This window comes from Thalassophryne amazonica, chromosome 9 (assembly GCF_902500255.1).
Source record: "Thalassophryne amazonica chromosome 9, fThaAma1.1, whole genome shotgun sequence".
In the NCBI taxonomy this organism is placed as follows: domain Eukaryota; kingdom Metazoa; phylum Chordata; class Actinopteri; order Batrachoidiformes; family Batrachoididae; genus Thalassophryne; species Thalassophryne amazonica.
Window position 1 is genome coordinate 91,757,673 of NC_047111.1, and position 20,797 is coordinate 91,778,469.

At 41.1% G+C, this 20,797-nt stretch overlaps 1 protein-coding gene across 6 annotated transcripts in view; it reads right to left on the minus strand.

Moving 5' to 3' along the window:
- The window catches only part of msi2b (musashi RNA-binding protein 2b), a 965,373-nt gene that overhangs the window by 698,625 nt on the left and 245,951 nt on the right, over window positions 1-20,797 (minus strand). The window lies entirely within an intron of this gene.

Below are 20,797 nucleotides of genomic sequence, written 5' to 3' on the forward strand. Positions count from 1 at the left end.
AATACTGGGAGAGCATGAAGCACTCGGGTTTTTTGTCATGCTTCGCAGGAACCTAGAAATGAGTGGAATAATTCACAGCTCTTAAGCGTGCTCAGAAGAGCTCAGCAGCAGGACTCAACTAAGTCATTCTCCATGGCAGCGGCAAATAACTCACAGGCAATCCTAGGCCAGCCGGTGGCCAGTTATGAGGACACTCATCCACTCGCCGCACAATGCACAGTAATTTAGTGGCAGGTGATGCAAGGAAGAGCAAACACAATGATCTGGACGAGGTGTCGTGGCAGAAGGACTGTTTACACGCTACCTCGCTGTGGGTTTATGAGTGTGGCTGTGCAGCAAATGCTGTGTTTTGTCCTTGTTGTGCCTCTATAGTGTGAGGAGTGTATGGAGTGAGGTGCAAAGAGGAGATGTAGAATATAGCGGAGCATGGGAGGGAGGGGGGGTAAAATCTCACACTTGTGCAGCAGAGGATATTTTGTTCTATCATCTCTGAAATTATATAAACTGCTCGAGGCTAGTGGAGGCCTCAGCTGTGGTGAAAATGGGTCCCAACTGCCTTACTCCCCGACGAGCCACTCCACATCTCCAAATCTTCCATCTCTGCCCCTGAGCTGTGGCAAAGACAAACAAAAGCTCCTGCTCTCCACTTTTAGTCTGTATTTCATTTCCTCTGAGGAAAAAGGCTCTCTTAAAGAATTCAGCTGTTGTAAAGTGGCACATCGCACTGACCAAGGCTGCTTTCTGTGATGAGCTCGAGCCCTAATCCTTCAGTGATACATCTTCTAACCCCATCAGTCACATGAGGCGCCCTACAGAATAGTCACAGCTTGAAGGATCTAATGGATTTCTGCACAGTCCTCATGCACCTCAAACAAGCTGCTGAGCCGCAAGCTCGGGCCGCCAGTTACCACTGACCTCCAGCAAGGAGCCAATGAAACATGTCCATTGAGTGGTGAGCAGAACAAACCATTTCGCACGGCACCTGACAGTTAAGCATTTTTAAGAGCAGTAACAAATAAACACAGGTTCACGGACTCACAGCCGTTTTTTTTTGTTGTTTTTTTTGGTTTTTTTTTACCTGAGAGACAAAGCAGAAACAGCCTGCAAAGGAGGGGTTGCATTGGTGCTTGAAAGGTTCTGTTTTTTTTTTGTTTTTTTTAACAAGGAAAGTCCACCAAAGTGATGAACAACTGAAAAAAAAAAAAACAGTTTTCAATCTGTCATCCCAAAGATATATTACAATGTTTCTAACCATGTGTACGTTATACGGAGCAGCTAATCATCAACTTCAGTTTAAAAGTCTTTCCATTGATTTTCTGACTAAAGGTTGTTTTGGGGTTTTTGTTGTGTGTTTTTTTTTTTTTTACTTCTGCACTGCTGCACGTCTGAGACCTCTGGCTGACACAGATAAGAGAATTAGGAGTAATAGCAATCAAAGGACAAAGAAGTTGTCTGACACGCTGACGTGCAACCCCAACAGCTCTCAAAAGCACGTCACCTCTGCTGTGCATCAAAACAAGCTGCTTGGTTGAATTTACCACTTGGGTCAGGTGATGAGATTGAACCACAACAAAAGAACAGAGCAGATGGAGGGTAACGGTCTTTATATCAAACATCAACAAACAGACGAATTTCAGTATACAGAAAGCCAAAGTTTTATATATATATATATATATATATATATATATATATACATATATATACATACATACATACATACATACATACATACATACATACAGCCCATCCACTTCATTAAGTAACCAATAAACAATGGATGCTGTGCTGCAATGCACCATGGGAGTTTGGGGTTTTGAGGTTTTAAATGTTACTGTGGGTTATGTTAGTTTAACAGTGTTGTTAGTGTTATTAATTTTTGTGTTGTTGGTGTTCAATTGATTTTGTTAGTTTAGATAAGTCTCATGTTGCTATTACCATGGGTGACTCAATTTTCATGTTGGTACCATGAGTGAAATGTTTCGTGGTTTTAATGTCCGACATTGCCGTAGTTTGTCAAATTAAAACCACCTGCTTACATCAGCTGTGCGTGCGTGTGTGCTGCTAACTACTTTCTGGGCTCACACCATTCCAGCAGGGGGCGGTAAATCATCTTTATATTAAAAGTGTGAGTGTGGTGAGTGATTTTAAGTTCAATCTAAGTACATAATATAATTGTAAATGCATTAAAAATACATGGACGACAAGAAAGTCAAAACACTTATTTCTTCTGCGGTCCATTTAAAAATCAAATGGCTAAATAGAAGATATATGTAGATGTAGATATATATATACACACATAGTGTCACTTTTTTCAGGGATGCTGTTCCAGTACAAGTGCACACATGTATTGGAACAGCATCCCTGAAAAAATTGACATGGCAGTTGGGTTATTCCGCTGTTTCCGAGGGTGTGAAAATGATCATTTCTCTACACTGATTGTGGACCCACTTGTTCTGATTTACAACCCCAATTCCACTGAAGTTGGGACGTTGTGTAAAATGTAAATATAAACAGAATACAATGATTTACAAATCTGTTTCAACCTATATTCAATTGAATGCACCACAAAGACAAGATATTTAATGTTAAAACTGATAAGCGTTTTTGTGCAAATATTTGCTCATTTTGAAATGGATGCCTGCAACACGTTTCAAAAAAGTTGGGACAGTGGTATGTTTACCACTGTTACATCACCTTTCCTTCTAACACTCAATAAGCATATGGGAACTGAGGACACTAATTGTTGAAGCTTTGTAGGTGGAATTCTTTCCCATTCTTGCTTGATGTACAACTTCAGATGTTCAACAGTCCGGGGTCTCTCTGTATTTTGTGCTTCATAATGCACCACACATTTTCAATGGGTGACAGGTCTGGACTGCAGGCAGGCCAGTCTAGTACCCGCACTCTTTTAATACGAAGCCACGCTGTTGTAACACGTGCAGAATGCCGCTTGGCATTGTCTTGCTGAAATAAGCAGGGACATCCCTGAAAAAGATGTTGCTTGGATGGCAGCATGTATTGCTCCAAAACCTGGATGTACCTTTCAGCATTGATGATGCCATCACAAATGTGTAAGTTGCCCATGCCATGGGCACTAACACACCCCCATACCATCACAGATGCTGGCTTTTGAATTTGGTGCTGGTAATCTGGATGGTCTTTTTCCTCTTTTGTCCGGAGGACACGACGTCCATGATTTCCAAAAACAATTTCATATGTGGACTCATCAGACCACAGCACACTTTTCCACTTTGTGTCTGTCCATTTCAAACAAGCTCAGGCCCAGAGAACATCCAACAACAACATCCAGAAACGCCGCAGCGTTTCTGGATGTTGTTGATGTATGGCTGTATGTATGCAGTTGTTAACTTGCATTTGTAGATGTCACGACGAACTGTGTTAACTGACAATGGTTTTCTTAAGTGGTCCTGAGCCCAAGATCCTTTACACTACATATATATATATTTTTTTTTTTTTTTTTTTTTTACATACAGTTGAGCTCAAAAGTTTACATACCCTTGCAGATTTTTTTTTTTTTTTTTTTTTTTGGTCATTTTTCAGAGAATATGAATGATAACACAAAAACTTTTTTTCACTCATGGTTAGTGTTTGGGTGAAGCCATTTATTGTCAAACAACTGTGTTTACTCTTTTGAAATCATAATGACAATGACAAACCAATGTGTCAGCTGGAATTTGGCCGACACCTGCCGAAAGAGGGTTCAATGAGCTCGCACAACACACGGTGTCTTTCAGTCGCTGGTGTGCGCAAATACTCGTAGCAACAGGTGTATGAGGCATTGGAAGCAGCTACGATTTTACATGTATTGCATACGATTCCTACTTCATGCGCAAATCGACCAAATTCGCACTATGTGTGAAGGGACCCTTAACAATAACATAACAGGTGTACACACACGTGGGAGATATTCATCAGTTTATTATTGCTTTCCGACAGGCAGTGGTAGTGTCCCTTTTTCAGAGAATAGTGACATGACCAGCTGGGGAAAAAATGGTCATGAATGGTGGTGCCATCTTGGGGCCAAAATAGCGTTCGCTGTTAATCTGTCTGCATGTAAATCCAGCTATTTTATTCATTTATCAATTTCAAAACTGGTGCTGATAATGGCCATAAAATACTATGTATACCAAGTTTGTTCAAGATTGACAAAGATGGACCAAGAAGTTACTGTGATGCTTCAAAATGTGCCCTGACAGTAAGGAGGAACAGAAGGATTCCTCTGCATCAATCAAGCCCAGACATATTTTAACACTGGTACAGTATATGAATAATTCAATAATATAATTATAATAATACAATAATACAATAATAAAATAATTGAATAATATAAGTGAATGTGTCATAACTTCAGCTTCATAAGATATGTAGCACAAACTAAAACTGCTTGGTTGTGTGCTGAAAAGGGACATTTTTATAAGGTCTGCTTTCATATGTTCTGACACTGGCTTGTGTCACTCTAGTTAATCAAATAATCTCTGAATTTAAAGCAGCTTTCAGCTGTTAGCGCTGATAATAAGGCTCCTAGAGACATGGTGATTCAAGTCTTTTTGTCTTCTTTGTGCCAGGCCTCCATAAGTGACCTTTATCTTTTTGTTGTTGTTCTTCTTCCAGTTCCTTCACCTGGATGTGACTGGTCCACATATTTGTATTATTTTTCATAATACAAAAAATGTTTTTTCCACTCATGGTTAGTGGTTTTGTGAATCCATTTATTTTCTGTGTTTACTCTTTTTAAAATCATAATGGCAACAGAAACTAACCAAATGACCCTGACCAAAGGTTTACATACCCTGGTGATTTTGGCCTGATAACATACACACATGTTGGCACAAATGGGTTTGAATGGTTACAAAAGGTAACCATCCTCATCTGTGATCTGTTCTTTGTAATCAGTGTGTTGGTATAAAAGGTCAGTGAGTTTCTAGGCTCCTGACAGACCCTTGCAACATTTCTGGTTTCAGAGTCATAAGGAAAGCAAAAGAATTGTCAAAGAAAAAGTAATGGAACTGTGTAAAACAAGAAAGAGATATAAAAAGATATCCAGGGGAATGAGAATGCCAATCAGCAGTGTTCAAAATCTAATTAAGAAGTGGAAAATGAGGGATTTTGTTGGAACCAAACCACGGGCAGGTAGCCCAACAAAAATTTCAGTAACAACTACAAGGAAAATTGTTTGGGATGCAAAGAAAAACCCACAAATAACTTCAGCTTAAATACAGGACTCTTTGGAAAATAAAGTGGTGTGGCTGTTTCCAGATGTACAATGAGGAGGCACTTGAAGAAAAATGGGGTGCATGGTCAAGTCACCAGAAGAAAATCATTAATACGCAAAAGCCACAAAGAATCCCGCTTACAATATGCCAAACAGCACAGAGAACAAAGTCATTTGGAGCAATGAGACCTCAACCATAAACGTTACATTTGGAGAGGAGTCAACAAGTCCGATGATGCCGATGTACACCCTTCATATTGTGAAGCACGTTGGTGGGTTACTGATGTTTTGGGGATATGTGAGTTGCAAAGGCACAGGGAAGTTGGTCAAAACTGATGGCAGGATGAATGCAGCATGTTATCAGAAAATACTGGAGGAAAATTTGCACTAATCAGCCCAGAGGCTGCATATGGGATGTACTTGGATGTTCCAACATGACAATGATCCAAAACACAAGGCTAAGTCAACCTGTCACTGGCTACAGCAGAATAAAGTGAAGGTTCTGGCATGTCCATCTCAGTCTCCTGACTTCAATATCATTGAGCCACTCCAGGAAGATCTCAAACCTGCAGTTCATGCAAGACAGCCCAAGAAGTAACAGGAGCTGGAGGGTTTTTGCCAAGAAGAATGGGCAGCTTTATCATCAGAGAAAATAAAGACCATCATCCACAACTACCACAAAAGACTCCAAGCTGTCATTAATATTAAAGAGGGCAATACATGGTATTAAGAACTGGGGTATGTAAACTTTGGAACAGGGTCATTTGAGTAGTTTCTGTTGTCATTATGATTTTAAAAAGTAAACACAGCTGTTTGACAATAAATGGCTTCAAACAACCACTAACCATGAGTGAAAAAACAAGTTGTTCTGTGATCATTCATATTCTCTGAAAAATGGCCAAAAAACTAAAAAATTCTGCCAGGGTATGTAAACATTTGAGCACAACTGTATGCATATATTAGTGGTGTCACAATACACATATTTGTATTGATCTGTACAGTACACACTAGGCATGTGAAACTCATCACTGTCAACGATTCAATACGGACCTCTATACACTACCAGCGATACGATGCAATACGATTCACCCCTGTTGCCGATTCAACGCGATTTGATCATTAACTGAACTGTTACTGAAAATGTGTGTTAGAAAGTTAGCCGTTTCACTGTCCCGAGGCTGTCAAACGCTATAAAAGCCAGATCAACGTGCAGCTGAGGAGGAGCCGAACAGAGATTCTGTCCGCTGAAAGGGAAAAAAGTCTCCATTAAAATCCTGCATGTGAGAGTAGGTGATGATACATTTATTTCACACTTGAAAGGCTTCGTGTTTCCAAAATGTTCAAAGTTTGCGAGAGAGAAAGAAAGAGACAGAGGGCAAGAGAAAGCGAGCAAGAGAGCGACAAACAGAGAGAGGGAGAGACAGGCACAGACAGACAGACAGAGAGAGACAGAAAACTTAATTTTTAATTTTTACTCTGCAATACTTGCTTTGACAATGTAAACATATGTCTCCCATATCATTAAAGCGCCATTGAAACTGAAAATTGAGAAGGAGAGACAGACAGAGTGCTGTCTTTTCTCTTTAAGTCTATAAAGCTATAAAATTCTATTAAAAAATAAAAGTACTTAATTCTTTCACCAAAACATCAAATCAAGGCTTTCATCTTAGATGCACCTTCTGGCAAATTGCAGATGAATTTTCATGTCTCCTTTTTAAGAAAATCCTCATACAAAATCAACAATAATGATAATAATAATATTAAAACAACTCTGGTATCGGATTGGAAAAATATCGGTAGATATCCAAATTCAGGTATCGGGATCGGGCTGGAAGTGAAAAATTGTGTATTGGTGCATATATTAATACTACAAATCCCTTGTGAGTCCAATGCAATTGTACAATTGTGCATTAGTCTCGTTTTCCAAAAGGCTGTGACAAAGCTTGACACTTACGGGAATGTTTTTAATTGTCACGACTGACTGCAGCAAAAGTGAAATTGCAACCAAGGACTGATTTTCCTTTGTGTCCATATAATATTGCTTCTGCTAACAGAGCAACACAATAGGTACAAAAGCAAGAGTAAAATATGAATCTTTAAAAGTTGGAGTGCGGCTTGTCTGCAGAAACTTTCTCTATCTCCTTCACTTTTTGCATTGGGAAATAAAGCATAGTTTCTGCAAACCTGCACCCGCCCCCCCGGGCCGATATTAATTATTTCATTACCAATGCTGGCATCTTGTTTTAGATCGGGATGTTTCTGGTTTCATTTGGGACATTATTCTTTCTAAATTACTAATTCTGTGACCTCTACTGGCTTGGAACAATCTTAAAATAACTCTGGTCTTGCAGACACAGAGGTCAACAATTTGTCCAGACCAGCTGTAGTTTTGTTGGAAGGGGCTCGTGTTCTGTGGTATCCTGATGCACTCATTCTCTCCTCTGACTTGTTACACCCAGTCAACTGATAGCAGCATCACTACATTTTTCAAGATCCAGCACTGTTGAAAATGTACAGTACATCAGTTTAAACCAATGAGAATAAAACCTCAATTTTACAGAGTTCACGAAAGCTTATTAGTTCTTTAGCACAGCATCCATCTGACCTTTATCCCATTTCTACTGTTACGCCACCAATTAAGGGAGAAAAATCTTTTTGCCCTGCAAATATTTTGACCTTTACAAAATAAAAGCATTGCAACTGTAACTCTTGCAAAGTATCAACCACTGCTGCTATTTTAAACACTAGTTCTTTGTCATTACTTTCTCTTTTGGTTAATCTACTCTTTCAGCTGCGTGGTGCAAATTCATTTCAATGAATGTACATTAACAAGACACTGCAAGTTGAGGAACACAGGCAGATTTGAGGCCTTTAACGTTAGTTCAGCAGAGTCTGTATGTCTGTCACACAGGTAAAGATAACCCTTTCTGTGTGTACAGTGTCTCAGACACGCCAGCTGTCTACACAGAAAAGGAAATATTACACGAGGAACTGGGGGACGACAGCATTTTCCTCATCATTGTGATAAATTTAACACTTTTGCTGAGATCACACCTTCCTGAGGTGCAGAAAAAGGTCAACAAAAATACCACGGAAGAAAATAAAAATGTCCCACTGACCCCAGCACGCGGTTAACCAGTCATAGCTTACAAACTATCTGTCTGAAGTAGTATGCAACTGTCCTAACAGTCTAGCCATCATGTGACAGCTTAAGCTCTGAAACCTAATGTCTTTACCCACACAACAGCAACACTCAGCATCAACAACTCAGAGCATGAGTAAAAAGCAAGTGCAGCAAGAGTATGTCAAATTAGAGTCCACTGCATAACTCTCCTGCACACTACGGGAGACTTGGCCTAGGGCCATGTTCCAGATTTGGGGGAGTTCCAGTTGTTACTACATTTATTCGGTTAAGATTATCAATCCTGAGACATGTCACTGCTCTTGCTGTCCTCTCAGCACCAAGAACATTTAAAATGCAAACAGCTATTGAATATCCAGCACAATACCTGCCAGAATAAACACTCAATCCAAGAGCTGACAATGTCACAAAGCAAGCCTAAATGCTGTCAACTGGAGGCGATTCTCAACCCAAATCAGCCCAAACACACAACATTAAATCCAGGCTAAGCCTGGCAGCACTGTCCAGTCCAGAACGCACTAACACTCTGTTCTCATTTTGAGCCACAACATGGGCGTGTTTGCTTTCAGTCAGCCAACAATGCCAACATGACTGGCACCTGGAAGAAAAAATATATATAAAGATGACACCCGGATAAAGGATTAAGGTGCAAAACAGAATTCATTTTCTAACAGCACTATTCTTTAAAGAAGCAGAATTTGAAATCAGCAGTATAGGAGCAAAATTACTTTCGAGAATGACATTTCACATAATAGATTTATAAAATACCACTCAGTTTTCTATACCTACATTAAAGGCGCCTTCACACATAATATGTACAACTCCCATCGGAGCAGCTCATATGAGCGAACCACGAAACATCGCGCCAATGGGCAGGCATGCACAAAGCCGGTGCGACAGTTCGTGCACGCGGGAACACAGTGCCACCAGCTGTGCAATGTGATTACACATTGCACAGCTGCTGTGAACAGAAAATAAATTAAAAAAAAATTAAAATACATGTTTTGTGCACGCAGAAACACAGCAGCTTTTCACAACAGCTGCACAATGTGGTTACACATCGCACAGCTGCTGTGAAAATAAAAAAAATAAAAAATTACATGCCACCCACGAGAATTGAACCCACACCAAAAGCTCTGACTTCCAGTCAGAAACTTTACCACTGAGCTATGATTGCTGTCCTGTGATAGCTGCGGGAAACTGCCTCATATCAGGAAGGACATGGACGTATTTAAAAAATAAAACAGCACACCATATAAAACACTGCATTATACTGAATCCCTCTTATCAAGTGGGCAATGCATGTATGATCCATCTGTTCCTCTGTAGATGACCCATGGTCACAGACGTAGTCATGAAATGACATGAATGATGAAGCAGTTCGCTCTTCTCATGTCCACATCTACTGGTCCAGCGCATGCAGCCAGCCGCGCGCATGTGTTCTGCCTGATACGCGTGTCTTGTGGATGACGTGCCTGTCAGGACTGCAGACACTAGGTGGCTGGGCACCAATGCAGGAGTCACGGACACAGGTGTAAGTGTTAAAGGGCAGAAGTACAGAAAAACGTGGCAGACAGAAAAACGACAGGCTGGGACGTAGTCAAACAACGAGCAAAGTTCACAGGAAACCGACGTCAGAGAGATCAGAGGGTGAGACAAAAGCTAACTCCAAAAGCAAGGTAGGGTCAAACACAGGCTGGCAATCAGGCAAAAGGCCAAAAACAGAGCTGGAACGAAGACAGTGAGGTACAACGAACTAGCATTGAGGAGGTGAACACAATGGACTTAAATAGAACAGGAAGTGATTGGTAAACAAGCTACACATGTGGGGAGAAGTCTCTAGAAAGGGGTGTGGCTAGATGAATCCAAGATGATACATGATGCAGGATAGGGCGGACAACACAAGATGGAGTGATGAAAAGACAGAGATATGTGAACAGGTGCCAAGAGAGTGAGTAAAGGAAAACACAAAGCAGACAGCATAAAAGTGACAGACAAAGACACAATGGCAGGTGCAGTGATGTGGAGTGGGAACACAATCAGATGGACGTGAGGAAAACAGAGACCACAGATCAAATGGAAACCCAGAACAGAGTAAAATACAACTATGAACCGGAACAGAAGAAAGACCTACATGAGAACTAATCAGAGAATAAGTAAATATATGCAAAGACAAAACTAAACTGGGACTGACTAAGAAAACAAAGTGGCTAAACAAACTATAAGAAAAACTGAGACTACGTGATAACAGAAAACAAACATTACAGCATAACTAATAACATAAATAAGAATAAACAAGTGATAAACTAATGATCAATAGTGAACACACAATCTGACAAAACAAAACTAGAATGGAACTGAACAATGGCCAAAGTATAAAAGTAACAAAGAAACAAAGTAAAGCAAAATAGAACCGGGAATAAACACATGATGAAAAATAAACTAAACTAGTTAAACAAAGCTGGAGCAGAAGGTGAGAAAGAGAAAGGAGGCCTACATGGACTCTAAACCCCGGATCCGGGCTGAAACCTGACAGTGCCGCAAGACTGACACCACGTAATGTGGAACAGAGCTCACGTAGGTGATGTGACAGTCTGATCGCCCGCTGCGTGTTATGATCTGATGGTTTGTTTCAACCTGGGAGCAGCCTGTCCATGTCTGCACCGTGCGCGCACGCTCGCTGCGGCCCGTCGCCACAACAATATATATATATATTTTTTTTATTTATGTCCACTTAAGGACAGCAATTAGACACGCATGTCACAGTGGGCAGTCGTTAGTTCATGTCTGTCCAAACACAGTACGTGTTGTCCCGTTGGGATGTCCAGATCGACAGATCTCCACAGATGCTTCTGCCGGCAGCCCCACCTCCTGTCAGTTCAGTGCACACACCAACGTGTCACAGTGTGTGTTTGCAAAGCCACACTTGTGGGGCACTTAGACAAATTTCACTGCCAGGACAACAGTGATTGTCTGCTGACTGTTGTCATCTTAATAGTACGAATGGCCAAACATTTTCTAAGTGCAATGCGAGCAGTGTTAGATGTTCGTGTGTGTCACCTGGAATTTGGCCGACACCTGTCGCGAGAGGGATCGACGGGCTCGTCTTTCAGCCGCTGGTGTGCGCAAATAGTTGTAACAGGTGTACAAGACAGCTGCGATTTTACACGTTTTGCACACAATTCCTGCTTCATGTGCACTTTGTGCAAATCAACCAAATTCACACTATGTGTGAAGGGGTCCGAAGATTTGTCATACAGTAGGTACATTTCCTGTTTGGCTGAAATACCAGTTACAAAGATGATTGAAACCTGTGTTGAAAACTGTGCTGCCTCATTCAGAGGGGTAAAAACACCACATACCTCAAATACAGAATTGGTCTGCAACCATGAGCCATGGAAGTCAAAGTGGGTGTGGTGTTTCATTGCAACCACAGATGGTACCACCTGATGAGCTCCTCACAGTGCTACTAATCAGTGAAATTAGTTGCTGGAGTCTTCAGTTGCAACAAAAGTCAGCATCACCTTGGACCTTGTTGGGACATGATTGGAGAGCACTGAACTATAGTAAATCTACCTGAACAGATGCTATGAAAAATGGCCCAAGACGAGATATGGAGAGACAAGGGGTGCAACTCAAACCGTGAAACCAAGAAACTGCAACCTTGTACCATAAAAAGATGCGAAGTCTGTAGCACTGACTATGAATTATATTAGTTATGTTTATTCAAAACTCTATGTCAAAACCTGATGTGGAAACTGTAGGTCTTCAAACCAACTTTTGAACATTTCAAATGATATCCCATCTTTTCGATTTTATGGGATATATGACAGGAAAGTTTGAAGAGGTCCGTGACAATGAAACTGTGATTCATACTGAACCGCGAGCGAGATGTACCATTACACCCCGATGAGAACAATGTACCAGGTCAGGTATGAAGCTACGGGGAAGAATAATTGCTTTTTCTGGAGGGTGATGTTCATCCAAGACAAACTATTCACATGACTCATGCTAACTTCTTGTTACTCTTTTTTTTAATCCAGGAATTTTTAAATCTTTACCATCGTCTGTCATGGTCAACCTCAGTCTAATGCATCCACAACGTGAAAATCGAATGTCTGTCAGATGTTCACTGCACCACAAGCAGTGTTCGTGTTTTGAAACACTCTGAATGTGAAAATACAAATCTCAAATTGTTAAGACAGCCATTAACAGCATAGCCTGAGCTTCCAGTGATGATGAAACAAGTAGAAGATAGTGTTGGATATAACTTATAAGAAACTACAACAGAGAGTCAGCTTGAAAGCATGTCTGAATGTTAAAGTCATTACCATAGATCATGGGATGAATATGTTTAAGATGTTCTAAGTCAATGTACAAGATGCAGCTGCCTTGAGACAAATATCTTGCATTCTACTGCAACACTGCTGCAAAGAACATGAAGGAATCCATAGTTATATTCTGTCTTTTTTATCCAATCTTTCTTCAACATCAAATTGCCTCATTTACTGTACAGCATTTCATTTCTAAAGGGGTCTCTTTAATTAATTTAATTTCCTTGTGCATAAGAAATGTGTTAATTAAATATGAAATTCATTAGATTATTATTGCTGTCAGGAGAAGGTGGCAGGAGACGTATGCTATTGTTAACCCATTCACTTTGAAATGAAAACTCTTGTACTTTTTAATTATTGTGATAAATCAAAAATACCAAATGAACAGATCTTCTTCCAAAATACAATTTCATTCAGCTGTTAACAGAATAGTTTACTGGGTGCATATACGAGGGCTGTCCGTAAAGTATAGGTCCTTTTTATTTTTTTCAAAAACTATATGGATTTCATTCATATGTTTTTACGTCAGACATGCTTGCACCCTCGTGCACATGCGTGAGTTTTTCCATTCCTGTCGGTGACGTCATTCGCCTGTGAGCACTCCTTGTGGGAGGAGTCGTCCAGCCCCTCGTCGGAATTCCTTTGTCTGAGAAGTTGCTGAGAGACTGGCGCTTTGTTTGATCAAAATTTTTTCTAAACCTGTGAGACACATCGAAGTGGACATGGTTCGAAAAATTAAGCTGGTTTTCAGTGAAAATTTTAACAACTGATGAGAGATTTTGAGGTGATTCTGTCGCTTTAAGGACTTTTCACGGTGCGAGACGTCGCGCTGCGCTCTCAGGCAGCGTCATCAGCCTGTTTCAAGCTTAAAACCTCCACATTTCAGACTCTATTGATCCAGGACGTCGTGAGAGAACAGAGAAGTTTCAGAAGAAGTCGGTTTCAGCATTTTATCCGGATATTCCACTGTTAAAGGAGATTTTTTTAATGAAAGACGTGCAGACGGGTCCGCGCGTCGGGACGCAGCCGACGCAGCGCGGCGGCACAGGAAAAACACCTCCGTGTTGATAACCATTTGTAAAATCCAGGCGGCTTTTGATGGCTTTCAGTGGAGTGAGTATATGAGAAATAGTTTATCAGCTGGACATGTTCCAACTTGTCCTCAAGGCTTCCAACAGAGGTGTTTTTCCTGTGGCGGAGCGTCGCGGCGGCTGCGAGCCGACGCTGCAATCCGCCTGCACGTCTTTCCTTAAAAAAATCTCCTTTAACAGTGGAATATCCGGATAAAATGCTGAAACCGACTTCTTCTGAAACTTCTCTGTTCTCTCACGACGTCCTGGATCAATAAAGCCTGAAATGTGGAGGTTTTCAGCTTGAAACAGGCTGATGATGCCGCCTGAGAGCGCTGAGCGACGTCTCGCACCGTGAAAAGTCCTTAAAGCGACAGAATCACCTCAAAATCTCTCATCAGCTGTTAAAATTTTCACTGAAGACCAGCTTAATTTTTCGAACCATGTCCACTTCGATGTGTCTCACAGGTTTAGAAAAAATTTTGATCAAACAAAGCGCCAGTCTCTCAGCAACTTCTCAGACAAAGGAATTCCGACGAGGGGCTGGACGACTCCTCCCACAAGGAGTGCTCACAGGCGAATGACGTCACCGACAGGCGTGGAAAAACTCACGCATGCGCACGAGGGTTCAAGCATGTCTGACGTAAAAACATATGAATGAAATCCATATAGTTTTAGAAAAAAATAAAAAGGACCTATACTTTACGGACAGCCCACGTATGTTCATTTTGGATGGCAGTTTTCCACAATGCCCATTCTAAAGACATCATCCTCCAGCCTGTTTTTACTGTGAAGACGCCCGATGTGTTTAATGAAAATGTTACATTTTTATACATATGAAAATTGTAGGAACTAACAGACTCCTAAAATTAAATTAAATGCACATGCGGATGCATTGCGAAAAAATAAATAAATAAGAAAGGAAGCATAGCTCATAAGGACTTTAGGCATCAGTTAGGTACTGTAGCTGCTACTGATCTGACATATTATTAAATCTTAGGTCTAACTGTATAGTTCATGGGGGATTGGGATGAGAGAAAACACTTGTTTTTTGAAGGCAGAAAGCTATGGACCATTTGCATTGTGAGTTGTTTACTCATTAATGGCAGAAACCCCTGCTGATATCTAATAGTTTTATTATGCTTCACGACGGCAAAGGCTTCAACAAAACGCCTTTCAAATCTCTTCTAATGCAGAGTTGGTAGAAAACAAAAGGTTTTCACACTATTGAAATGATGTGGCCTCTTCAACAGTAATGTTCCATTCTGTGGAAACACACAAGCATACACAAATCCACACTGAACACTAAGTAGCCCATGTATTTAATAAAGTCAACTTACGGGAAAATTTCTGCCTGAAATATTTTTGGCAAGAGTTAAGCAAAGCAGTTGACTTGAGGTTAACAATAAAGACAGATACATGGCGCCAAATGTGTTATGATTTTTTTTGCTGGGTCAAGAGGAACTCAATATGCAAGCAGAGTGAACACGGGGATTTATATCAATCAAAGTGATTTTATTGTGACAATAAGTTCCAAATGTGCTGAGGTGAACGAGGGTCCCCAAAATCCCACAAACACTGTGAAGCAAAAAGACTACAGAGACTGCAAGGCGAACAATCCAAAACTGACCTAGAGTTACAAAATACTTCGATGGGGTAAACACATGGAACTGGTACTTAAACTCAGGGAAACAAGGGAACCGAGGCAAGGAGCAAGACATAGTTCACAATGAACCGACAAATAACTGTCAAACAAGGAAAAGCTTTATTTTATTTGTTTATTTGCCTGATGATGGTCTTTGGCTGAAACGTTGCTTGATTAAATTCACCTTTGTGTTGCAAGTGAGGCAGTGTGCGAGAGTTTTTTGTTTTTTTGTTTTCTTTTTTGTTTTCTTGTTAAACAAGGAAAGGTTTAAATTAAAAAAAAGGTGGAATTGACAACAAGTGTGTCACAAACACGGGGGCGGAACGAAAGGACGCATGTGAAAGAACCAAACGCAACGACATAAATAACTGAACAGACATTAACTGGTGATCAAATAATAACGGGGACCACAAGGGTGGGTAGAAAATAAATACTATAACCAACAAAACCCACAGAAGAAGAGAATTACAAACATGGAAATAAATGACAATCACGGAGGTGACAAAACGCAAATCATATACAAATCATAAAGAATGAAACAAAAATGACAACCAAACAACTATAATCAAAACCAAATCCTGAATAACAACAGAAACAAAGACATGAAAAAGCCGTGCTAACAAGACCGGTAGACGACAGACACAAAACCCAAACTAATCAGCAAGCACAAGGGACTGAAACACACAAGACACAAAGGAAAAATGGGGCAACATTCAAGACACACACACACACAGGACGCGGGGAGACAAATGCACATGACTGACCCGGGCAAACACACCCACACACATACATAAACACCCACATGACGGAGACTGGGGGAAGTGCACACAGCAGACCGGGGGAAACACACCCCCACACAGACATACACACCCACATGATGGAGGCCGGGGGAAGTGCACATAACAAACCAGAAGAGGACACACCCACACACATATGGGAGACACCAGACAAAATCAGAACATAATGTAAAAGACATCACAGACAAACGGACAGATGAAAACCCAAAAACATGCGAAGAATTTAAAAAATTATTTATTTTCATTTATATAGCGCCAAATCACGACAAAGTTGCCTCAAGGCTTCACACAAGTAAGGTCTAACTTCACCAACCCCTAGAGCAAGCACACAGACGACAGTGGTACAGAAAAATTCCCTCTGATGATGTGAGGAAGAAACCTCGAGCAGACCAGACTCAAAGGGGTGACCCTCTGCTTGGGCCATGTTACCGACACAATTGACAAAACAATTTACGAACCAAACAATATACAGGAAATTTTGGGGGTGCACAAGACGGGAGGGTTGCAGAAGTAGATACCACTCCCATCTCTGGATGGAGCTGCACTTCAAACAGAGAGAAAAAACCGAATCAGACATTGGAAAGGCATCAAATACAGTATAATTTGTTAGCATGAAGCAACAAGAAAAACAGAAGAAATACTAAGGTGATCGCCAGCCACAAGCCCCAAGCTTCACTAAAAGAACCAGACTTTATATAAAGTTGAGGGTGTGGCCTGCTCCGTTTCCTAATAAAATGAATTTAAAAGGGTAAAAAGCATAGTAACATACTATGCCAGTATGCTAGTTATATGAAAGGAAAAATAAGTGCGTCGTATTGTTTTGTTGACGCAGGGAGATCCTTCTACAGAACAGGGGCACGATAAGAGAAAGCTCTGTGATCCACAGACTTTTTATTCACCCTAGGGACACAAAGTAGTCCTGCACCCCGGGCTGGTCCCAGGCTTTGCGCTGGGTTTAATTAGGGTTTAATTAGGTCAACTAAGTAGGGAGGTGCCAGTCCGTGAACAATTTTATAGACTAGTAGCAGAACCTTAAAATCTGATCTCACTGGGACAGGAAGCCAGTGAAGAGATGCCAAAATGGGTGTAATGTGGTCAAACTTTCTGCTTCGTGTCAAAAGTCTGGCTGCAGCATTTTGAACCAATTGGAGACCCCTCATGCTGGACTGTGGTAAACCAGAAAAACAGAACATTGCAGTAGTCCAATCTAGAAGAGATAAACGCATGGATCAGGGTCTCAGTATCAGCCATAGACAGGATGGGACAAATCTTCACTTTATTCCGCAGGTGGAAGAAAGCACTCCTCGTAATATCTCTAAAGTGGAGGTCAAAGGACAACATAGGATCAAAAATTACCCAAAGGTTCCTCACTTTGTCAGTGTGATGCATGACACACACGCCTACGCTAAGCGTTAGCTGGTCAAATTGATGCAGATGTCTCACTGGACCAAGAACCATTATTTTCAGTCTTTTCAGTGTTTAAAAGTAGGAAATTGTTAGACATCCAGCTTTTCATTGATCCAAGGCAATCTTCTAAGGATTTTATGTGGATGAGATTACCAACAGTTATCGGCATGTATAACTGAGTATCATCAGCATAGCAATGAAAGGTAATCCCAAAACTCTGCAATATGTGCCCAAGGGGTGCTATATAAAAGGGAGAAAAGCAGGGGCCCTAAGACGGACCCCTGTGGAATCCCAAATTTCATGTGACTAAGGTTAGAGGTAGTGTTACTGCACAAAACACAGTGAGAATGACTGGTCAGGTATGATGTCAACCATGCAACCAGTAATCCCAAAATGATTCTCCAGCCTATCGAGTAGAATATGATGATCCATGGTATCAAACGCAGCACTAAGATCTAACAGCACCAGAACCGTAGTGATGTCCAAATCCATTGCAAGCAGAAGATCATTCGCCACTTTAGTGAGAGCTGTCTCTGTGGAATGATATTTTCTAAAAGCAGACTGCAGTGGCTCAAAACGATTATCTCAATAATCTATTCTGGACAAAAATAAACCCCTACATAGGGGTAGTGCATGTGGGGGCCTTGTTTTCAGTCCTGTGTGTCCATGTGCAAACAAAAAATGAACCTTTTTTTAACCAATTTGGACCAAACTTGCATCAAGACAAAGATCTAAGTTCTACATGATTTCCAAAAATGAGAGATGCCTGGGAAGTGCTTGTGAAATCATGAGGTCCCTGGACAGAGGTATTTGGTGATAACAATACATTTTCAAGAGAATAAAGGTCCAAACTTTTACAGTCCTGGAGCTTCCTCTCTAATGGGGTTATTCCACTGAGCACCGTTCCTTCCCGTTTCATTTTGAATAGCAAATTGGGGCATGTTTTGAAGTATCACAGTACCTTCTTGATCCACCTCTGTCAATCTTGAACAAACTTGGTATACATAGTAGCTATGGTCATCAATGGCATCAGTTTTGAAATTGGGTGTGAAATTTTCAAGCTGTTCAAAAATGTAATCCCAATTCACCAAACAGGCACCATCATGCGGTCACTTCTGGGTGTTCGTAGTCTTAACAGCTTCAGTTATGTTCAAAAACCTTTAAACAGGGTAGTCATAGTGAGTACAGCTTGAAACTTGTTTATTGTGCTCCATCAGGACAAAAATTTGTAGCAAAACAGCGTTTGTTGCGGTTCTGGCAAAGGACACAGCCAGGCACAGCTGTACTTTTGTTTTCATGTAGGTTGCCAGGTATACACTTTATAAGCTAGTCAGCTGGCAGGTCTGCACCTTATAAGCCAGCCTGATAGGAAGCAAGCCAGAATAAGCCATGTCATCCTGTTTTTGCACCTTTTCTGGATCGTGGGGGATCGTAATTGATTGGTGACCTGTGGAATAGGGGTGTTAGTGCATGACTGTGAGACTTAGATGGTAACCAGTGACCAAAGGTGTCAACTAGATATAGTTGGTATTAGATCTCTTTGGAGGATCCTCGGGTATCCCTGTACCCGAGGATCTGTATTACTGACCCAAATCTGTATTAAATAAACAGTGATTGAGAGAGACTCTGATGAGGACTATTACATGCATTACCATGGAGTGTCAGCTATGACATTTTTCCATGTGGCACATTTCTCTTGGCATGACCAAGCAAGCAGATGCCTCGGTGTTTAGTGCACCAGGGGCTGGAGAAAGCCAAGGGGACGCCCACATTTCACTTTGTTGCAGCAGACAGGTGTCTGCTTTCAATTTAGGGAGGTGTAGATGGAGTGGATATCTGCCTGTATGGTTGTAATCTTGGAAGCAAGGCAATTCTGCAGTGCAGTAGAAACAGCAAAGGGCGGCATCAGTGCTCCCAGACTTGACTGAACCTGGACTAAAACTAGTAGATAACTGATATCTCTTTATTGCCACATGAGCACAAGCTGAGTCAAATATGGGAGCATGCACTAGTGCCACACTCTAGGTCCTGGACAACCATCCAGGTCCTGTCTGGGTCCTGGACAACCATCACCCAGACAGACAACTGGTACATCCCCACAGCTTGAAAGTAACCATGACGCAGCCAGGTGAAATTGAGGCATCCCCCTGGCCTTCTCCAGCCACTCAGGTCTTCAACACTCAGGCACCTATGCACAGGATCATGCACAGAGAAACACAGCACAATGCTTCCACACAATGCAACTGAGTGATACTAGAAGATCCTTCAAAGAGACATGCTAACAAAGACATCCAGTTCTCCCCCTAGATAACTGGTTAGCGACCATGTCCCACAATCACACAGGAAAAAGAGGAAACACCCTAAAGACTTGGGCAAAGATATCAGCATTGTCAAACACCTCTGGCCAGGAACCTCAAGATTCCAAAAGCTTTTCACATGCATCTCTCAATCTCAAACAGCAAGGTCCTATGTCAACATAGTTGTTGGAAGTTTACCTTATTGCAAATCTTAAAACATTCACACCTAATAGATAAATGTTTATAAAACGGCATGACCATTTATACTTAATAAAATTGTAAAATGATTAGTCTGCTAAATTGCTATTTGCTAGCAAATGTTTGTTGCTACATGTAACAATGTAACTACTTATTAAAATGCTTCTGCATTAGAATTTAAATATCTAATGGCCTCAGGATGAGCACTGTTCCGGAGGTGAGATCTCCTGTGGCCAAAATTCCTGAATCTCTTCTCCGAAGGAAGGGATTTAAAGCTGGAACTGGCAGGGTCTATAAAGCTGGGCAATCATCCACTGGGGCTTACATCTAATATGGTGACATATACAGAGAAGACATAAAGAAGATCAAAGCCAATTATCTTAGATGCTGTACAAATAGCTCTTTCTAACTATCTCCCCTCAAGGGAACAGTTAGATAAAGTAGAAAATAGAAAACAGGAGGTAGTTCAGTAGGGCAGAAGTTGGGCTGCACATATGAAGATGAGGGCCCGGTTTCATAAAGCAGTCTATTCTTTTAGTCTATCAAATTTACTTAGTCGACTACGATTAGTCGTCCAACATTATCCGTCTAATCACCGTTTCATATTGATGGCTAAACTTGCAGATTAGCCGTTTTACGTTAGTCGATGATTTTCACAGGCATAACGGCCTCGC